The sequence below is a fragment of the Cuculus canorus genome, chromosome 15, assembly GCF_017976375.1.
Source record: "Cuculus canorus isolate bCucCan1 chromosome 15, bCucCan1.pri, whole genome shotgun sequence".
Classification (NCBI taxonomy): domain Eukaryota; kingdom Metazoa; phylum Chordata; class Aves; order Cuculiformes; family Cuculidae; genus Cuculus; species Cuculus canorus.
Window position 1 is genome coordinate 6,399,141 of NC_071415.1, and position 21,729 is coordinate 6,420,869.

A 21,729-nucleotide genomic window follows, 5' to 3' on the forward strand; every position below is an offset into this window, starting at 1 on the left:
CTCTTCCTAACCAGCTCTGCCTTCTCACATAAGTGACTTTTGCTTCCTCCCCACCTATATTAAAAGATAAATCCAAAGTCAGTGGTTTCATTTTCTACAGGAACACTGTTCAAAGCACTGATCTGAGAACCAGCAGTCCTGTTAAGTTCTTGTTCACTTGCACTCCTCTCCTATCACTAGAAAAAAACTATTGGCTCTGGGAAATATTATCTCAGCTCCTGCAGTGGCCAGAGCTGTTCTATCTGATGCCCCAGAGTGCCAGAATGATTTCAAATATTGTCCACAGTGAGATAATATGGCCAAAATGATTTCTAATGCCAGCCAGCCTTTGCTATTTTCACCCGAGTAGTTTAAAATATCAGCAGTACAGTAACCTCATAAATTAGCAGCACATTACATCTTTTCATTACAGATGTGGCAATGTCATCCAAGAAAGTTAATGACTTGGGCATCAGGAAATGGTCTTCTAGGTAGCAAATGTTCAGCAGATCACCGTATTCCATTTATAGCACAGAAGACAAACTAAAATGTCACCATTGCTCTGGAGAAAAAAAAAGTACTGCGTACAAACATGCCACAGGCTACGTCAGAGAGAAAAGGGTTTCTCTTGCTAGCTCAGGTAGTTAACATTCATGCTCATGGATTACATTACACTTTGTCTTCAGTAGCTCTGTGTAATAATATGTGGTAATTTTCTCATGATGGATATTGGTAGTCAGGACTAGAACAGTCGGGTTTTTGCAATATCTCAAAGCACACTTAGTAATTCGTGCTGCCTTTCTGTGATGTCGGTTTTGTTTAACTATCTCAGGAGCACATACATTGAAGTAAAGAGAGAAAAGAGTTTGCCCAAAGCTACCTCCATGGCAAAAGGACAGTAGTAACTCAGTTCTTACATTGCTGATTTCCTTGTTTCAAAGCGAGATGACTTTTCCAACAAAATGGGATTTTTCCTGCCTCCATCTGGGGTATCTGTGATCCTGCGGCATACTCAGGTGATACTATTTTACATTAAGCTTTACAGCAAATTTTCTTTTGTAAGTTCTGTGGCATTCACATGATGTGTACACAGAGTATGGCAATCAACTAGTTGTTTCACACAGGAGAATGGAATAGTGTGAAGTAGCCTGAAACAAAGCAAGGAATACATAATGTCAGCGTCTTCACAAGTTTGAGATTTTTCTATTGCATTCATTGATGTTTAGCTTCCTAGGAGCAATTTCTAGGTGAGTTCTATATTTTCACTTTTCTGGTAGTTAACCACAATTCTTAAGACGATGGGGAAACATTGCCTGTTCTGGACTTCCTTCATTAAAGCAACTTCTTAGTATTTTTTTTACACCTGTTGTCCACATTTATCTGGCTTCACTACATTACAAGTAAATCTGACTGTGGCTTTCCACTGGAATGGAAAAAAAAAAGAAAAAGGAAGAAAAGAAAGGAATACATTAGTCAGAGTATAAGAGTTGGTTTCCAGGAAAATGTCATGTTTTGCAAGCTTGAAAGTTTTCCATGGATACTGAGTCATTTCTGCACAGAGTTATTCTGGGCCATCCAGTTCATGATACTAAGTTGTATTCTTCACACAGTTGCATAACAAAAATAAGTTATGCCGAGTTTATTCAATGTCTTGTGGATGATTTGGGAAAGTATGTGACAATAGCCACAGGTTAGGATAGTCAAGAGTCGGGTTACATTATTACAGCTTGCCAGAAACCAGACCAGAGGGCAACGTTCAGCATAGCAAAACCTATTCTGGAGATTTTTTCATCGCAGTTTCCTGTACTTAATATATTTTCTGTTTTCGCCTTTATGGAACATAGAAACAAAATTGTTCTAGACAAGTTAAAATCAAAGACTTGAACTGCAAATAATCCTTTTGTTGGTAACAGATTGGGAAGAATGGTTTAGTTATATGGATACTATTGCACCTGAAGGGGGAAACCAGCCTAATCTCTTCCAATGTACATAAATCTGATTAGATCTTTGTATTTTTATGCTAGGGTCACAGAGGGAGAATCTTGAGAATAATTTTAGCAGAAAGTCATCCAAAAAGAAAAAAAAATATATTCTAGGAGGTCGCAGCCTTGCGTGAGAATAGAAATAAAATCTCCACCAAACCCTTTTTCTTTCATCCACCACTGACCCACCTAGACTCTCACAGATTCCCCCACCCCTGAAGGAAGCCTCTGGATTTCTGACAGCACAGGCTGTCTTTGAAATATGTCATTCTTTTTCCCTCCTTGCTGCCACTATGTGTTGTCCAGACTTCAGTCACCAGTTTTAGTTCAGTGCTAACATCTGATTCATGCTATAGCTATCTAATTTTCTTCGCTGTTTTCAGTTTGCTGAGTATCCCAGAGCCTGAAAGATTTGTGTTGCCATTCAGTCTCCCAGCTTTGGCACAAAGGTCTTTTGTGCTCAGCCCCAAAATATTGAAGATTTTGTCACATGGAAGGTGCTTAATATGTGAAGTGATACAGAAAGTAGAAATGTTAGTGAGAATTACTGGAAAACATACTTTAAAGTGGTATTTCTTGTACTGCATTTACCATATAAACTGATAAAATCTTGGTTAGTGGAATATTACTCCCCTTTCTCATATATTCTGAATCAGTAAAATATTGAAGTAGATTTCTAAATCAAAACCTGTGAAACTCAACTGGATTAGACTGATCAGATGTTGAAATTTAGGAAAACTTTGCTTAAAATGTAGGTTCTTTTGGTTAGAGGCTTAGCATTGCTCCGTCTCTTAGAAGGTAGATAGCAGTGCCGTGTACACAATAATAGTAAAATTTTATTGTGCTGTTGAACTCTGTTCACAGGTCAGGGAGTGATGTGAATCTTGTAGATACCATGTAGGTCTTGATACCATCGTAGTGATCTTGACTAAATTTCAGAGCTTGCTCAATAATATGGTGCTCCTAGGTCAAAAGTAGATTAGAAATGGTATTCTCCCTGTTTTGCAAGTGAAAGCTTTTCTGCAGACTCAGTGCATCTGTCTGCATGAAAAACGGTACCCCAAGAGTCTCCAGCACCCTGTTATCTGCCATAGAAATTATTTGTGTTATTGCACACAAAGGTATCACAAGGAACAGAGTGGGTTCTCCTTCCTACTATCTTTTGGAAACAGCATTCAGAAAATGACGGGGGTTGGGGATGAAAGGGGAAAAAGTTAGGTTCCAATTCCTTGTGTCTTATACTCGGGACAGTTTCATTCTTGTATTGTGAATGGTCCACAGGAAGTGTCACACCAATAGGGATTTATTAAGGGGCACAAGGAAAGGTAACTCTACCCTTCAATGCGTGATGTATTCATTTCGGGTCTTATGATATTAAAGCAGCTGTGCTCATGTGCATTATGTAACAAAACTGTCCTGGCATCTGTAGTCAGATGATTTCAATCACATCCAAATTTCACTTTGTACTGCAGTTAGAATGAGGCTGGTATCTTGCGTTACAGAGATTTACACCAGCCAGAGAGGCATCTTTCAAAAGGGTGTTTACATCCATTGAGTCTGCTTGACACGATGGAAGTTTTATAAAAGATCCTTTATATGATGGAGAATTTAACCCTCTTATATTAGTGTATAAAACCATATAAATATTGTAAATAAATATTTCAAAAGAAATAGCAATAAAAAGAAAAGGAATTGAGGAAAGGTTATTTGGCTTTGAATGACCGAAGTATTAATATAAGCTGCACTTCAGTTTCTATCCAACATGATCTGAAAATCTCCTGAAATACTCTCTGAAAATGAGAATGGCCGTTCGTAAAAATCCACTCGTATGCAGTGAAATAACTTTGAAAGCCTGTCTGCAGAGCAATATCTTAGAGTTTATTTTGTTGTTTCAAGCTATTTTTGCATAAACTAGAAGAGCTTCTAGTTACTATGACCCTTGCTTTGTAAAATATTTTGGTATAATAGGATTTTTTATTGTTGAATATAGACAAGTTAAAGGTGAGCTTCCATCATTTAAAAGGTGGTGTGCATATAGTGCTAGTGATATCATTAAAACAAGCTGGTTAGTATTATTTAACAAGCTGGTTAAGATTCATTAAAAGCAAAATTTCTTTTGGGTTCCAGGAAGACTAAAAGGAGATGCAACATTGGTTTATAAGGATTTTGAGACATATGTGCAACACTCTACAAAGTGTCCTTGGCTGCATTGTAACACTATCAGATCCAAACGCCTGGTGAAGTGATCTTCTCTGCCGGTTTCCCTCAGAACGTCTGTCCTTGAGGCAGGCAGAGGCCAGGCAGATCCAGGAATTTTAAAGACAGAGTGAGGTGTCTCTTCCAGACCCTTTTTTGCAGCCCGTGGTACCTCACCATTTCGTTTGTTTTCAGTATTGGAGGCACGCTCTGATGTTCACCATACCCATGCGCTCTGATGTGAAAGCATCCACTTCTTTAGCCTTTATTTGCGTTGGCCAAATAATCTTCTATTCATTGAAGTGTTCATTTTCACTGTGTTGCGGGTGTCTCTATTTGTGAGGTAGCGGTTCACATGTGGTGTATTGATTGCAATATCTTAACAAGTGAAGCACTGTTACTAAACTTCCATTTTCCTTAAACAAACTGCCATCAAAGGTCAAAATATTTTAATTCTGAGGCAAGGCATCTGCCAATGATTGGCTCACTGATTTGCCCATGTATATTGTGCCTTTTTCCTGACTAATCTACCTATTCAGTGAATTGAAAATAATTGATGGAAGTACTATGCCAAGTTTTCAATCAAACGCACTTGGTTGAAATATTTTGGCAGGGTATGCAGGAGGGAGAATCGCAATATCTGTAAGAAATCATATTAAATGTCAGCTTGCTTCTGCAATGCTTCCCATAGAATAGATGCTCTTCATAGCAACACATAAAAGCCCTTGGTCCAGTGCAGTGAATCGTTGCAGGTATAAAAAGCAGAGTCCAAGCCAGATAGTTTTTTGTGTGGAAATGGTTCCTTTTCAAAAGCTTGGGATCGCACAGTAGCTTGCGATGTTCTTGCTTCCTTTTCAGCCTGCTCTAGTGCTGTGGTAGGACACTGGGAAGAACCTTTCACAAGATGAGAACAAGGAGCTCAGAGAGGGCCCCGTATGTGTTTGTTTCCATTGCAGCTCCCTTGGCCATCCCTGTAAAGGCAAGGTGAGCCCTTCTGCCCGGGGTAGGGAGCTGTCTCCGACTGACAGGAATGTTGCCTGTCCAGACAGGTAGCACCTGAGACTCTGAAATTATGTCTATGCAGCTGTATGTGCAAACTGGCTGCTCTGATACTCAGCACAATTAGGAAATGGCAAGAAAATCTACAGCGGGATGTATTTCATAAGCAAACTCAACAAACACGTTTATTCTTCCATATCTTCTTTACAAAGCATGGGATCGCATCTATCCAGAGAACCAAACCCACATAATTTTTGTCTGACGCCTCTTTAATCTTCTGTTTTGTTTACAAGTGAGCATGATTTAGAGCTGAATGAATAATGGCTGATATTATATCTCAAATAGTTTAGCCATAAAAACATAAAATTTAACAAATGAATAATTCATTGAATATATTTGTGAATTATTTAGCCAGCTCTATATGCTGAATAAATATAGCCTGATGCAAAGCTCAGGGGAGTCAATAACTTTCTAATGACTTCAGCATATTTTGGATCAGGCCTTACAAGGAAAAAGAAAATTGACAAATAATTAATTTGAAACAATTCCATAAAATCTTGACAAGTGGTTTTCTTTTTGTGATGTGTTTAAATTGTGTTCAACCAATGCCGAACACATTTTGAAAAATGCATACTCTGTTCAAAGACAGTTTGCAAACAGAAAGTTTTAGCCTTTCCACCCACCTGTTGTGTGGGTGTAACTTTTGGGCAGATCACTTTTTGGAGAAAGCCAACATGTTTAAAGAGCAAGAGATTAAAACTAAAATATCATCTTAAAGGTGATTAAAAAAGTTTTTTTTTAACAAGCATCAAGAACTTAAAAATCTTGAAACTCTTTTTGGTCTTGAGGAGACTGATTTATCAAGTTTTATAGTTAACAACAATAATTATAGTTTTGTAAAAAACGCAGCTTTGTTTTTTTTTTTTCCTAAGATTACAAATTTGATTGATACAACAGGAAAGGTGACATCAAATAGGAGCCTGACAGAATGTATATGTCTCTTGGGTTTAAAAAGTAGACAGACACAAGATAAAATATACAGTAAGCTGGATAAAACACCTTCAGAAGCGCCTGTTTTCCCACTGCAGTTCAAGGACAAATAAATTAACTGCAATCCCATGACCTCTTTTTCACAAAAATGTCTGACTGGTTGATCACAAGGTCTTGTGCCATCCTAGTTTATGATTCTGATGGCAAAAATCAAGAATTAATAGCATTTGTAATTTTATTGGCAATGTAACAGCTACCGTTTTGAATGCTTCTTTCCTGAGAGGGCTCTGCTTAATGACTGAGCAATCACTGATAGAGTAGGGATTTTAGAGTTGCTCTGAGATTTTTGATTGCCTTCCCTAAAAAAAAGTATTTTTGCCTTTGTGTTAATGAGATTTTTTTTTTGAGAGCTTGAATTGCTAATTTATTTTGCTAGGTAAGAGTACACATTTTTCTTATTTTAAGGGAAACTGAGCCAGATTCTCAGCTGATACCTCAACAGAGTAGCATAATTTTATCCATTTCAATGGGACTTTCTTGATTTCTATTGATTATATCACAACCCCAAGTCTACGTGCTCTTTGTGAAGCATTGTTCACATGTAAGGTATTCTGAACTATACTCTCTCACGTCAATTAACTTGTTTACAAGAGGCAGTAATTGCATTTGTCCATGGAAGCATATGGATCAGAGCACAATTTCATGCAATTAAGTTCTATTTTTGAAACTCACTGAATTATAGAACCTGAAGTTCTTTTCTCTTCTGATTTTGAAGGATTAATTGATTTGTCCTACTTTAATCTTAAAGTAAAACGGTATCTATAATACAGTTGTACTTGGATGTTTTTTGGTTGTGTCTTGACTAGTCATTTATTTCCTAAGTATGCATTCTGATAAGTTAGGTTCTGTAATATGCAGTTGAGGTGAATGATTAGATATTACACGTGCAGTTTGCCCTCTGTCTCTCTTCTTAAATCTATCGGGTATAAAATAAGTGACAATGGGAAAAATAGAGTATTTTAAAATATAGAGTTTACAATTTGCAAAATTAAAAAAAATGCTGATTTTATTCTCTTCAGAGACTCGGTCATATTGCTCAGGCTCAGGCTCAACCCTCCACGCTGAGCAATGCAGCTGGGCAGGTACGATAAAATCCCGATGCATTTGGTGCACCAGAGATGGACAGGAAAAACCTTGTCTGTCTAAGGGAACAAGTCATGCTCAGTGCATCTGAGTTAAACTCAGAAATCCTTGAAGAGCTATAAAGGAAACAGCTTTTAAACGCTATTGCATAACTCAAAGAATGGATAGAAAATGTTAATGTCCTGGGGTTTTGGCATGAAAAGGAGCGGGAAGTATTTTGGCAATGCAGTTTGATTGCCAGTGCCTTTGTCCATACTCTGTTTCAAAGGCTTTAAATAGATGCTTTCAGCTACTGTCTTCTCTTGCTCCGCATAATACACTTCAGCAAACTGTAGAATATTAAACTCCAACAAATCTTGGTTTGTTGGCTGTTTCTTAAACAGTTTAAAGTGTGCATAGAATCAGTAAGAAGAAACAAGGTATGTTGTTGGATACCAAAAGAGGAGATTTAGGTCTGAATTGTACCCATGCTCAGGTAATCACAAAGACAGGACAAAAAGAGTAGTTGAGGACATGGGAGCTGTCACAGAACATCAGGCGAAGGTGTGCTTAGCCCAGTATTCTTTCTTAGGTGGTTAATAAATACCTTCAGAATTGGGTGAAAAAGATGTCTCAGCTGTCAGGTTCACGCGTCCATACAATGTTCAAATATTTTTGATGCCAGAAGAGTTTGAAAGCATTTTGGTGAAGTCTCAGGACTTCCATGCAGTTAGTACACCCCCAAAACTAGCGGGAGAGTTAGAGAGATGTGCCAGTACAGCAGATGGCAGGAGCTGCATCTTTCTCAGTTGTGCCTGGGTTTGTACCAGCCGCACAACATGGAAGAGACACGACTGTCACAGCCTGCCTGTTCCTTTCATTGCTTGTTCTGCCTGTTCCTTTCATTTCTTGTTCACCTGGGAAACCAACCTGTGGCTTCAGATGGGGCAGGAGTAAAGGAAAGCCTTGTGCTGGGCCTTGGCAGGAGGAGTGAGTTTTTCAGGACAACGCTGCTCGTACAGGAATGTCCCCTACTGCTACACATCCACAAATGATGAAAAGAGTGTGACTGTGTAGTTACAGTGGGCCATTTTGCCTGCGTGTTACTAGAAACAGGATTGGAATGAAGGTCAAACATTCGTGACGACTGTCAGGCATCATTTAACTCATTTCTCTGGGGAATCAGAAGTAGCACTGGCAATTTTCTTTATTTCAGCTGTTGTGTAATAGTTACTTAGACAGTTTAGGGAAACTCTTCCCTGTGTGTGCTGGGACACTATTACGTGTATGGCATTTGTGAATAAACCTGCCTTAAGAAGAGTTGCATTTCCTGATGTGAGATGTCACAAATTTGATGTGTTTGGTTTTTTGTTTCAGTTTCGCATTCTTACTCATCTTATTCTCCTTCAGCCTCAGGGAGAGGCACAGTAGTATATCTAAAGTGAGGATTTACATAGCAGCAATTTGTCAGTTAATCTAAAAGAGGCACGTGTGATGTTTCAGCTCATAAGAAAGATGTGATTCCTTGCCCTCTGAAGCCTGGTACACATTAAACTGGCTTGTTTACACCATCAGCACTACTGTTTCAGCAGCCGTGCTCTCCAGTTTCTTGTATTAATTGGGAACTGCAGCCAGAAGGTATCAAGTGTCGCTGTAAATTGCTGGTTTGTTGAATGACGCACATGAAACTGAATCACTACCATAAATGTAGTGTAGTCAGAAATACAGCAGCTAAGCACACAGGCCCGTCATGCCTGCAACTCCAGCTATCAAAGAAGGAATATCCCCTGTAAACCACTGCACTCTCCTGTTGTCTCTGAGGATTTCTAAAGAGAAGCTGGGGATGCTGTGATTGGAAGAGTAACAGTAACACAGATCTACAGTGCAGTAAATACGGCCCTGTCAGCTGGTTACCAGCTCTGTCAACTGCCTGACTACTAACTCTAATGTGGCAAAGCAAAACATGTGTCTTCGTTAATAAAAGCTCTTGGTGTATGCGTCTCTGAAGGATTTGCTCCCTTCAATTCATGCCTCGGTGTCTGTTTCCCCGCTTTTTCTATCTACCTCTCACCTCTAGTACATGTCCTTATCAGCCACCTTAAATTGCTATCTCATCATCAAACTCAGTCTTTCAAGTATTTTCCTTCGTGCTGACACCTACTTATTTCTGATTACAAAGACAGACTTTGGTCTTCTGTTTCTGTTGGCTTCTGACTTCATGTTCATTTTGAGGTCTCTCTTCATTTTTCTCCAGGTGTTAAATCTCTGGTCCATCTTTCAGACCCCTTAAATCTGCCATTCTGTCATTTTCATGCTTCTGAAATCCTGACCTGACTTTTGGCATCTCTTTTTGACAATAGTCTTTTTTGCTTTTTAATTGTTCTTCTATCATCCTAAAACAATAGCACAAAAATCCTCTTCTTACCCTTATATTCAAAATTCAGTCCTTCTTGAATAATTTCCTTTCATTAAGACTAATCAAAGGTGCACTATAGTTTTCACTAGTACTGGGGATTTCATTGTTACGATGCTCTTGTTCTTTTCATCCCATTCCACCAGTTTCTCCTCTTTTTTTGAGTCTTAAGTCAAAATGCAGCTCTCATTTCATGGGTTCCTTCCTGTATCCACAGAGAACCTTTTCCCAGCCTGTTGCAAACATCACATCTGTGTCTTGTCTGTCCTACACAATAAGAGGAGGGAATGTGTTGCTCTGTATTTGTTAAGCCTTGTGCACCTCCCCAAACTGTACAAGAAAATCTCCTATTTATCTATTATTAATGGGACTGAATCTCCAATCCCTTTGGCTCACCTCAGTATAAAGGAAACAGAAAATGCTCAATATATTTTCTTTGCCAAGGTGAGAAAATAAATATTTTATTTCTTTTATTAAATAAATAATGCTTTGCAGGACTACCATCCTTTGAGGTATAGAGATACTGCATTAATTACCACCCCAGCCCTATTTCCTTCTATCCTCCCAATGAACTACAGGAGAATCAGTGAAGACTTTTTGTTATTTCTGATTGAACAAATGCTTTGAGATTTTATTTCAACCTCAGATGAATTTGTGCAGTTCACAATTAGCTCTGTTATGAAAGCGCTCTTTCTTTCCCTCCTCGTATTTACGTGGATGTGTGTTCTTCAGTGCATGTTTGCACACTTGCACAGGTTTGAAGATGCTAAGAGATCGGTTTTAACTCTCCAGCTATTGCAACTTCTTTCTCTAGCTCTGTTTTTCCTCTGACCTTTTTAACAGCTATTGTTAGCATCTTTGTCAAATCAGCAGTGTCATTCCAGTAAGTTCTCCACATGTTTCTCTTCTGGCTGCTCTGCCACGTTAATCTGCTTTCTGTAATGAAGATGACTGGAAGCCATCTATCCACTCTGTGCGGCACTCCAGGGTCTTGAGAGACACATTGGGGAGCGTATTTATTTAAACATTATCATAAATGCAAAATGAATGTCATACTTTTCAGAGAATAGCCTTGAGTAGGTTCGTTTTATGAAAAGCTCTCTGTGAAATCTCACCACTTGCTAAGAGAACAGCAAAATGTTTTCTGGGGAAAGTATACAGAAGATAGGGAGTCTCCAAATGGTAGGAAACTAATTATGAATAGATTTTCCTAGATAACAAACAATTCAAAAATATTAGTGCTTTTGCAGGATTTCTTCACCTGTAAACTTTATTTTTCATTGTATTATTTCCAGTAAGTTTGATTTAGAGCCCTTTGGTGTCAGTAAGACTTGTAGTAATTAATGAATACTCTTCATAGAATAAAACAGCTATTACAGTCTTGCAGTCAGGATAAAATCTTCCCAAAGCAGGTTATTTGAAAGCGGGTGACTGTAATCTTCCTTTCGTTCTCTTCAGAAGAATTTAAGACACCTACTTTCTACAAGATAATATACTAAGGTGGCCCACTCGCATTCAGCACCACAAAAATTGTAAACCTCACTAGATTTTTCTTAGGACTGCTGGCTCTGCCTCTCCCTATTTCTGACCACAACCTAGGCTGAGATGTTCAAGAAGACACATTACAATATGTGTCATTTAAACCTCTCAACCTCCATATCTATTGTAAGAGTGGAAACTTTTATTAGGACGAGTTATGCCAGGAAAATAACTCATGACAGTTTTTCTGCCTATTCTGCAGTATGGTGTTCAAACTTTTAAGCCAATTACTCATCAAAAGTCTGGTGGGTACGTTCAGTATCTCATTGATTCAAAAGTCAGCAACAAATTTTACCAGGGAGGAGGACATAATACAGCTACTTAGTATATGTCATACCATCCTACAGAGTGTAAGATTTCACTGACAAAAACTCATGTTAATATATTTCTAACAGTACTGAATCAATGACAAAATGCGCTTCAGCTCTTAGACCTCGAAATTATTTAATCTATTTGTATGAGGTCATGCTAGATGTGAAACCAAAGCAGTAATCAAAGGTGATGAAATCAAGCTTAGGACTTTCTGCAGAGGGAACCAGAGATAGTTTCACCTTTCTGCAAGCTCTTAGTTTCCCGGTTTCTAAATTTCTATGAGAGGAGAAGATTTGCATTCCCTCGGGCTGTGAAGGCCCTGAGACCCCTATCTCCAAATTTTTTGCTATGTGCTTCAGCTCCCAGACACTACGGTCCTCTATTCCTCTGCTGTTTTTTTAGGAAACAGTTCCTGATTCAGATTTTTCAGTGATTCATAGTCAGCGTGCACGCAGGAATACGCTCCTGCTCCCAGGTATGGTTTTAGCAGGCAGGAGCATCTTTGCTACTTTCCTGACTGCTGGTGTGCTTAATGCTCCCTACCAGCATCTCTGTATTCATCATCCAGGCTTTCCTAGTCTGTCCCAAGGCACCCAGCCCTCCTTAAGCACTGTATGAAAAATCCACATCTTTAATGCTAGCCTTTGAATGTTATGTGGTGCCTAATTTGGAGGTTATGTCTGCTTGCAAGAGGTGTCTGCCTTCACACTGGCTTGTAAAAGAACGAGGGTTTAGCGTATAAGTGGTGATATTGCATTCCTCAGAAAACTGAGCCCTGTGCCTTTCTTCTCTTCTGTTCAGTGCTGAGAAAAGTTATAAACTTGCTCACGGTCTCAGGTATTGGAGGAGGGAGAACTATGGTCTTCATGCAACACAGTATGATTAATGAAAAGAAACCTGTCTGGGCAATCTTGGGCATACTGCTAACTTTAAACGTATGAATCTGTCCCATTGAAATCAAAGGTAATCAGAAGCTGAGAATTTTTGTGGTTGCTGAAAAATTAAGCATGCTTCTAAATCAAAACACTGACTGTGTTTTTCTTCAGTTAAAGATAGACCTCTCATAGTGGAACATTTATTATGATCATATGTTTTCACAGATGAAATGACGCACATTAAGACCAGTGGCAAAACTGTGAATATATTCTTACTTTCTACTTTGTACCACAGTTATATCTTGTTTTTCAAAACTCCACCGAACTCTGGTTATAATTTCTAATAGTAATTACCAGTCGTTTATGTAACTGCTGTATAGTCTTAAATAATTAGCCTCTATATAAGATATTATAATTTTCACCATAATAAGGCACGACTGTAATGAGTATTTCCACCTATCTTCATTATTGTAGATTGATAACTGCTCAATGTAAGTTACTTTCCGAAGTATACGTATTAAATCTTATCATTCAAACAAATGAAAATTACAAAAGGGAGACTTAACACTGTTTCTTGGCCCGGAGTTTTTACAGCACTTGTGGAAGATTCTTTATGACAGGTATAAAGACATGTTACTAAAATACTTTGTCTTTCTGGAAGCCTATCACAGTCTATAAATGTCTTCCAAAATAATGCTGAGAGCATTCTGATATTGCCATCCCAAATATAAACATTTTTTCCCTTGTCTTGAAACAAACATTAGAAAATCTTTGGTTTGAACTGTCAGGAATAACAGTCACCCCTAAAGGGAGATGCTTGATTTCCGTCTGTTTGGAGGTTGTTTTTTATTTGTTTCTTTTTTGTTCTTCTAGTCTCCTAATTTTTTAACTAGCTTATTCTTTTGAAGAAATCTTATTTAACCTTCTTTCCAAGTTTTGAGTATTCAAGCAAGACGAGGAACTAGCAAAATCCTCTCACCCTAATGGAAAATCTGCTAGCAAAACCATGATGTCTTTGTTCATATTGTGTTATCCCTCATGTAGTTATTACTTTACTTTGGTGTGTGAATGAACATGAACTTCCTAACTTCATCTTCTTTGGCAATCCCACAGCACAGACCCCACTGCCTGGCGCTGATGTCTAATCCCTCTTAAAATGTGGAGGTTCACTTGCAGTTTGTGATTGTGTGTTTCATTCATTCTGCTAAAGACCACTTCATCTTCTGTTCACATATTGGCACTCAGCATCACAAGCAGAAAAGCTCTGTGGGCAATTGATTTCTGTTATTTCTATTCAATACCTTAAGCTACTTGCATAAATTGTATTTATTTTGTATTCACGATTCCATTTTACAAAAACAGTTTTGTTTTCAGCCACAGGCATGGGTAAAATGCACGTTTCAATAATTCTCTGGTGGTATTTTAGTTAGTAGTAAGGCGTATTTTGGTAACAGAAATGAGAAATAATATTTCTAGAACATTCTTCTGTTAATAGAAGTGAGCAGTAATTTTGGGGACTGAACATAGTAAATAGCAGAGTCCAGCTTCCCACAGTCAGAGTGCACTCTTTAGGAAAACGCAGATTTTTTAGCTTCAACATAGAAGGTGGATGCAGCCAGCTGGAATCACTGAGCCCTCCTGCCGTGCCTTCTCCTCTGCCTGAGACCAGACCAAGAGTGAGCTCTGCAGAGTGATCACCTCTGATCCCTGTTTCATTCTCCAGACTGACGGTTAATATTAGTTTTAGTTCAGTAGTTTCTTTGCTAACACTTGAGAGGATTCCCAGAATGTTTATCTTACAAAAAGGTGTTATTGTTTGGGGAATAGATAATGCAGGGTATAAACAGAGGCCAGAGAAGACACATCATTTTAGTGAATGTACCTGAGAATTTTTGTCCTCAGCATTTTTTTCACCTGGGGAAGGAGATGGAAAATATAATATTTTCTATCGCATAAGATGCAATTGTTTTATCACTTTGTTTTTTAAGGCTAAGAGAAGAAGAAGGGCTTGGAATGATGGGGCTGGGGAGAGGGCGAAAGGAAGGTTCGAACAAAGAGGTCAGGAGAAATATGACTCTGATATACATTAACTAGTTAAAACTAACTACAGTAACTAATTAAAAAGGAACAAGGATTTTACAAAAAGGCCTTTGTGAGAGGGCACTGAGTTTGAACACCCACAGTTTGCTTCGGGAGGGGACTCAGGCCCAACAAGCACCAGGTGAAATCAATATTAATTAGTTCTCTAGTTGCTGAGAGGACCAGGAGAAGCAAAGGCCAATCAGGGGCAGCATGGCAAAATAAAAGGTCTTTGTAGCCTTTTCTCTGTTTGATAGTTTAGAAGAGGTACCAAAAGGGGAAGCTGTAGTATTCAGGATCCTTTTCTGCAAAGGAAATCCAGATGGACGGAATTCTGAAGAATGACATCTAAGGTAAGGAAATTAAATCCTTTCTGGATTAACTGAGTAACTTAATTTGTTGTTTTTATGAGAAACAAGTGCGGCTGGAAGGTCTGATTACTTTCTGAACTCCTTTTTGCTTCTATACAAATTTTAATATTATCTTATGCTAAAGTTGTTGGATAGGCTCTTCAGTGCTATTAGAATAGGTAATACTTGACTGAGTATGTGGGAGCATGTAAATACACTTACAGTAATTTAAGATTATTTTAGCCCTAATATTACCAGGTATTATTTAAAACACGCTTTAGCGTTTGTTGGTATGAGAAAGGTAGAAGCCATTAAATGTGGTCTCTCCCATATTTCTATTAGAATGGTCACTTTCGCTTTATTATTTTCTAGTTTCATACCTTCTGCTTTAAACAAAACTTTGGGGTTTGGCACGGAATATGCTAGAGAATTCTGCAGGAACAATGTGGAAAAGTATGATTTGATAGTACATGTCTTTAGATTTCAGTCAAGTTCTGGACTTGAAATCTCTGGATGGAAATGTATGCTATTATGAAAAGATTTAGCTGCAGAGACAGTGACAACTTTACAGCTTGTCTCTTCAGCTGTGGCTGCATGTTGGTTTTCAACGTTTATTAAGATATTAAGCTTTAATCAAGAATGACACGTGCTAATATATGTTTCCTCTTAACCATTGTGGTGTATCTGAGTTGGTGCTGAAAGAATCAGCTTGCACTCTTGGAGTAGTTTCTCGTAGTCTTGTACAAACTGGGTCAAATTCACCTTTTAGCTGCACTGGAATGACTTCTCTTTGTGTAGGAGAATGGTGATCTATTTTGGAAATATCTTCCTCTACTGAGTAACTGATAACGCACCAAAGGTGTCTTCTTAACAGAGCTTGTGTTTTCCCATCCATTTGTGCAAGGAGAATTGATATCTTTTTTGGAAATCTGTCATGAGGTAACACTTCTAAAGAAGTGCCAAGGATCTTTGATCGCTGATTTGAAGTAGCATGTATTGCAGCCTTTGAAATAAGGAAGAACCACCTTTCTTTCCTGCGAAAAACACATCTTGGAAGAGTGTAGTCCTTTGAACTGAAAATGCATGCTGCCCTTCAGTGAGTATATAGCACCAGCTGTACTGTAGAACAATGATGAAGTTCGTTGTCACAGCTGTAAAAACTATGATGTTCTATCTAGTAAGGCTTCCTTTTTATTTTCTTTTTTAATAAGACTTTTCATTGCTTCTCTCAAGTAAAATAGTGTTTATAACTGTTCTACATTCAGGATTCTGTGAAATAAAAGAGAATTGTATGTACTGTCACAGTCATGCTGGTTTTTGCCGGATAGAGGCAAGAAATAGCATTTGGTTTGGGTGTGGCATGTGGTAATGCATGATTACTTGCAAGAAGTATATACTAATCTAATGTTTGATTGCATTGCTATCTCTGCTTTCCATGCTGAGTTCTGTTTCGCTTTATTTTGCCATGAAGAACTGCAGGTGCAACTAGTTGCAAAACAGGACCTGCAGTCAAGACAAGCTTGGTTATAGAGTTCTCATACTGACTAGGGAGGAAACTTGTGTGGAAACCACCGGGCAGTGCTGCTTCATTTGCGTGTGTAGTAGGAGCAAAGGCACAACTCTGAAAGTCTGCTAAGAGCTAGTATGGTAAACTCTCTTCTGTAATAGCACCACATGAACTTCTCTTGTAGTTCTATTCCTGCTCCTCCTTTTACTTTCTGCAAAAATAGTAGCATTTTCCGGTTAGCAAGTTACTTTACTAAGGTGTAGGCTGGCTTTGTGCTAAAGACTGTGCAGCAAGAATGAAAGGATGTTCCCTTGTATGAATTCATGAAATATCAGTATATAAGTTCTTAATTTCTTGTTACGCCACTAGTCCCCCCTCCAGTAGTAATTATCTTGCTTTTTTTTTTTGCCTAAAGATGAGTATTTCACCATTTTAAAAAAAAATATTGTTAAGACTGGCATTAAATATCACATGTGCAAACTATGTACTAAAGCAAATGGACTGGCGATGAACTTCTGTTTCTGTATGATATCCTGCATTTCTGTTTTGCTAAATCCCATTGTGGTTGCAAAGCTGTACCTGCTGTTCTCAAACAACATGTGCTGTTACCAGCTCCCCACTAGAGCAGCTGGCATGTTCGTGGCTGAGGAGATTGACTGGGCAGGGCAGTGGGAAGAAGGAATGACCGGTTTAAAGAGGATTGACCTGCAAATGTACTTTTGACCGTGGCTAGTTCCATAAATAACTTTGCACCCTACTCTGCCTCCTTAGCTACCGGTACTGTTTCATGAACTCTAGCACTGGATCATAATCCCACTTTAAAATATTTATCCTTCCAATACTACTGTGAAGTTGTGAATTACTTCCCTCGCTGTTGATGCGTGGGATAGAGACTGTAAGACTAAAAGGCCTTCCCTGTGCTGCTTTGTATTTGTGAATGCTATTACACAAAAAACCTCGCAGTTTCCAAGTCCAATTTATGGTTTCCCAAAACATTAAAAATAAGCTCTGCTCTTTTGTTCTTGTAGTCCAAATGATAAATGCCTGGCAGCCTCCTTTTAATGCCTTTAATCACTTATTTCCCTAGATTTAATTCAGTGCCATGTCGTATGCAGCAAAGTCATGGCCAGAATACTATATGGTGGTAAACCACTATGTTTTTGGGTATTGACCAGGGGATAAATCTGTTTCCTTGGATTACAAGTAGGTTTTTTCTGTCTTTACTTCCCTCTTCACAGTGACTTATGCTGGAGTGTTTAACTGTAAGCTAGACACTGATATTGTATACAGAATATGGCATGCACAGAAAGATGCAGGGCCATGAATTATCACATGCAAACAAGGTATTGGTGTAATGTAGCAGCAAAATGAAGTGCAAAGTATTATCATTTCTCTTGTAAATCCTGGATTAATTTAATCCCAGATGGAGACAGGATTAATGTATTGCCAAAACTGCTCCTTGTCCTTTCTTGATGATTAATAGCTTATCTGCATTCCTTTCACTCTAGAGTAAAACAACACTAATAATTTAAATAGTGAAAAGTTTCTTGTGGAAGTACTGCTTGCAAAGCAAGCATTCAATGTATAGTGATAATACTAGGGGTAATGGCAAATGGAGTTTGTCTTATGGGAAGCCCAGGAACTTTAGGAAACTTGATTTTTATGCCTTGCATATGTATGTACACAAACATTCCTTTGCCTCTGAATGGTTTATTTAACAGGCTGCAGTGATGTGAAAAGTGTCTTATTGGACATTGAGACATAGTGCTTGGGAGAGGAATTTACTGTCAAGATGAACAAAAATCAATGAGTAGCCTCATCTAACATAAAGCTAAAGCTGTTATCTTATGACTTGAACAAGTTGAATATAAAGCTTAATAATCTGGTTGTCTAAAAGCAGTTTCTTTATGTCTTTAATAATTCATTTTTGAGATGAAAGATGTTCTACTACTGTCTGGGACCTTTTCTGTTCAGATTTAGGGCTCTAGTGTCTGTGAAGCCAGAATTTCTCAATACCAGCTCTCCTGGCTCTGGAGAAAACAGGAATTGAATGCAGCTGGTGTAGTATCTGCAGTAGAGGGAGGACCTTGCCACATATCTGTTACCAAATAGAGCAGAGGGAGCAGGTGGGAGCATTACTGCTATTTGAGCAGAAACAGAGGTCAATGCCAGGACAGTCAGTGCCACAAACAGAAGGGATGACTGGGCTTCGTCAGAAGTGAAGGTGATGATGTGCTGACCTCTTAAACTCAATGAGATTATAATAAATTTCTGGTCACAGTAAATTGTATTTTATTCAGCAAAGTACCCCACAAGCTGAAGTGAGACAGATCACCCTGAGCCAGGAGCATGTCTTGGTTTAAAACATTCTGTATTGTTGCTTTTACTTATTCCCTCTTTAGATTTAGAAGAGGCAGGGACAGGGACTGGGAAATATTACAGGTTCCTGAGCAAATGTAATGCTATTTAACTTGTTAGTCTAATGATAGGAGAATGCTCTGTATTCACATAACTCATGTGGGGAGAACCTTCTCCTGGTGAAGAGTCACAAACTTATCCTATTCTGTCTCCATTCTGTTATTAAAGTGGCTCTGTTGTGTCATTTATCAACTCTGCAGTGCATGAATCATTTATCACCAGTTTCTGTGTGGTCTGAATTTGTTAGACAATGCACCTTGTACCCTACTTTTTCAATGCTGCTTAGTGCTACTTGTGCTATTTTGAAGTTATACCTTCCTCTTGTCAAAGTTATTCTTTCAGAACTTCTTTTGAATGGATTTCCAAAAGGATCCCTGCAGATGTGATTTCTTGCTAGTTCTTTCCTGGGTTCTTTTCCTGGGTTTTTTTTTTTCTGTGTTCAATGATCACAGCATGTATGAAGCATAAGGAAAAAGTGCAGCTTCCCTTATGGGTGGAACTCAACTGTCTGACTGTCTCAATGTGGTGATGCATGTACACTGGGGTAATGTTAATGTGATGTCTAATATATTACACTTCTCCGGCAATATGACTGCTATTACAGAAGGTGATGAGGGTGGGGAAGAACTGAATGGATTACTACAACAGTGATGCATTTGTATTTGGAACCAGCATTTCCATGCCATTATCAGGATGTCTTTCAGTAAATTTCAGGATTTAACGTCCATCAAGCTGCCTGACAACACTAAGCCTGCATTTGTGAAATGTCTCATAGAATAGAGGCATAAATCTGAGTTATCTGCATAACAGGGATATTGAGTCATGTTACACAGGAGAGGCCATAAACGTAGCTGCTCCGGAAAGCATATCTAAGAATAGAGTCCTAAAATACAACTCATTGTATTACAGTAACACTGTTTTTATTATAGCTTTAACTTTCAGCAGGAGCAGAAAGAAAAAAAATAATTTTAGAATTATCCCTTCAGGCTCATTGCTTCGGCCACACACTTATGTGACATTTTGCATCTATCAAGCATGGATAAAATTGGAATAACCGTTCCTATCATCCTTATTCAGAGGACAACTTATTCACACTTCTGTTAGCTACTAAATAAGGACATGCATTTCATTGAGCAGAAGATGAGTAAAGTTTTAGCAGATATCATCTACTGTTGAAATTCAAGGAATTGTACACTTTGGTATGCTTAGATGAAACTCATGATTTGGGCCTTGACTTGTTAGCTGTGACACTTAAAAACAAATTCAAATAGCAGGTTCATTGGGCCTGGTTATTTGTCATTGTTACTACAGCAAGCTGAGTGCTATAGGAGATTGTATAATAAAACTAAACCAGGAGTTTAGTATATGCAGACTCCTCTTTATCCTTTTCCCTTACTGGGAAGAGCAGTTGTAACTGGTGGGCAATGCACAGCTCAGACTAACTTACCTCTCAAAACTGCAAAATACTTTTAATGATGCCACAAAAGTAACACGGTAAATGCAGCTTTAAATAAGAGTGTCAGGGTTTACAACCAACGCATAAGGGATTTGGTCTATTTGAAAAATAATTTTAAAATATCTGTTTGTTCTTATAGGTCATTAGTTTGGGTGTCACACACGTACTCAGCTGTTTGCTAGGGAGGTTTCACTTGCATAATATAAGCTTTGACTTTTATTTGCAACTGTCTTATCTAACTTGTAAATTTTGGTTTTTGAAACTAGTTGCTGATTTTTTAGTTTAAGGCTGTTTTCCTGGCTTAACCTCGAATTCTGACCTTTTATAAAGTAAGTCATCCTCTAAGTAGAACTACTGGAGGGTTGTAGAAAGACCTACTCTTCATCTTCTCTTTTGGCCACAATACATAGTAGTAGCCTTTCAACAAAAGCGTAGGCTGGCAGAAAGCATAACATCATTCAATAAAAAGAATACTTGTCACTGTCAGCAGAAGAATGAGTGAATATTTGCTAACGAGAGGCAAATGAGGAAGTTATATAGGAAAAAGAAATATCCTTTAATTCTTCTGTCAAACTTTGAATCTTTGGCACAACCCATGGGCAAAATACTTGTGAGCCCAACATGACATCGTCTTTTGCTTCAGATGAGGCTGAGTGAAAGCACTGATAATGAAATGGGAGGATGTGAAAACAGTAGCTACTGGACCGGGAGGAGAGGGGTTGAAAAGGAAGAACTGAATGTTGTTGTGCTTTGAGTTTAACCTGCCATAATTTCTTACATTTGAGATTTCTCTTCCAAAAATAAAAGGCTTTACTTTCCTCAGCTTATGGTATATACCACAAGATATGAGTTTTTCAGCCCTTACTGGCTTCCCAAGGAGCAGTTCCTGAGTTCCTGGCTGCTGAAGGATAGCAAAATGCAACCCTTCCCCTCCACTCTTAACATGTTGTCACCTTTCTTCTGGATCGTGCTGCTGATTTTGGGATGTAGAGTAGACAAAGCCATAGCTGAGAAGGAGGTAGTGGCTCCTTTGCCCATTAAAATAAATCTGTGTATTAAGCTGCTGTAGCAATGGTCAGTTCTAGGTGTGTTGTGTGTGTTTGTGTATGTGTGTATATATACATGTTAAGAAGCAGGATGGCATAGGCTATATATTGTGGAAAAGTATGGAATCAGTTAAAGGTATTTCTAGTGGTGTATTGCTAGAATCCTTTAATTACAGCAATGATGGAATTGTTTCAGGCTGTTTGGATGCTACTTTATACACCAATTAACTGTAAAAACGTTGAATAACAGGAAAGAGGCTCTTTAGTTTGTGCTTGCATTCAGTTTAGCTTCTGTTCTGCACATTCAAAAAGCAGGGATTTGAGTTGTCTTTTATCTGTTTTTTTTATCTTGTGGGCATATGTGGAAAATTTGAGACAATTTTCCTTTCATAATTTTGCAGACGGTTGTGGAAGAAGAGGAAAGTAGCTGTTTGGTTCACCAACAGCCACCTCAGATTAACAGAAA

The 21,729-nt window shown here is 38.4% G+C and overlaps 2 long non-coding RNA genes across 15 annotated transcripts in view; both read left to right on the plus strand.

Moving 5' to 3' along the window:
* The window catches only part of LOC128853747 (uncharacterized), a 239,339-nt gene that overhangs the window by 118,314 nt on the left and 99,296 nt on the right, over positions 1-21,729 (plus strand). The gene's annotated exons all lie outside the window — the stretch shown is intronic.
* Positions 14,573-21,729, plus strand: part of LOC128853750 (uncharacterized) — a 96,137-nt gene continuing 88,980 nt past the window's right edge. The window contains exon 1 of the long non-coding RNA XR_008452478.1: positions 14,573-14,839. This is a non-coding gene — a long non-coding RNA (uncharacterized LOC128853750). The remainder of the gene's footprint in view (positions 14,840-21,729) is intronic.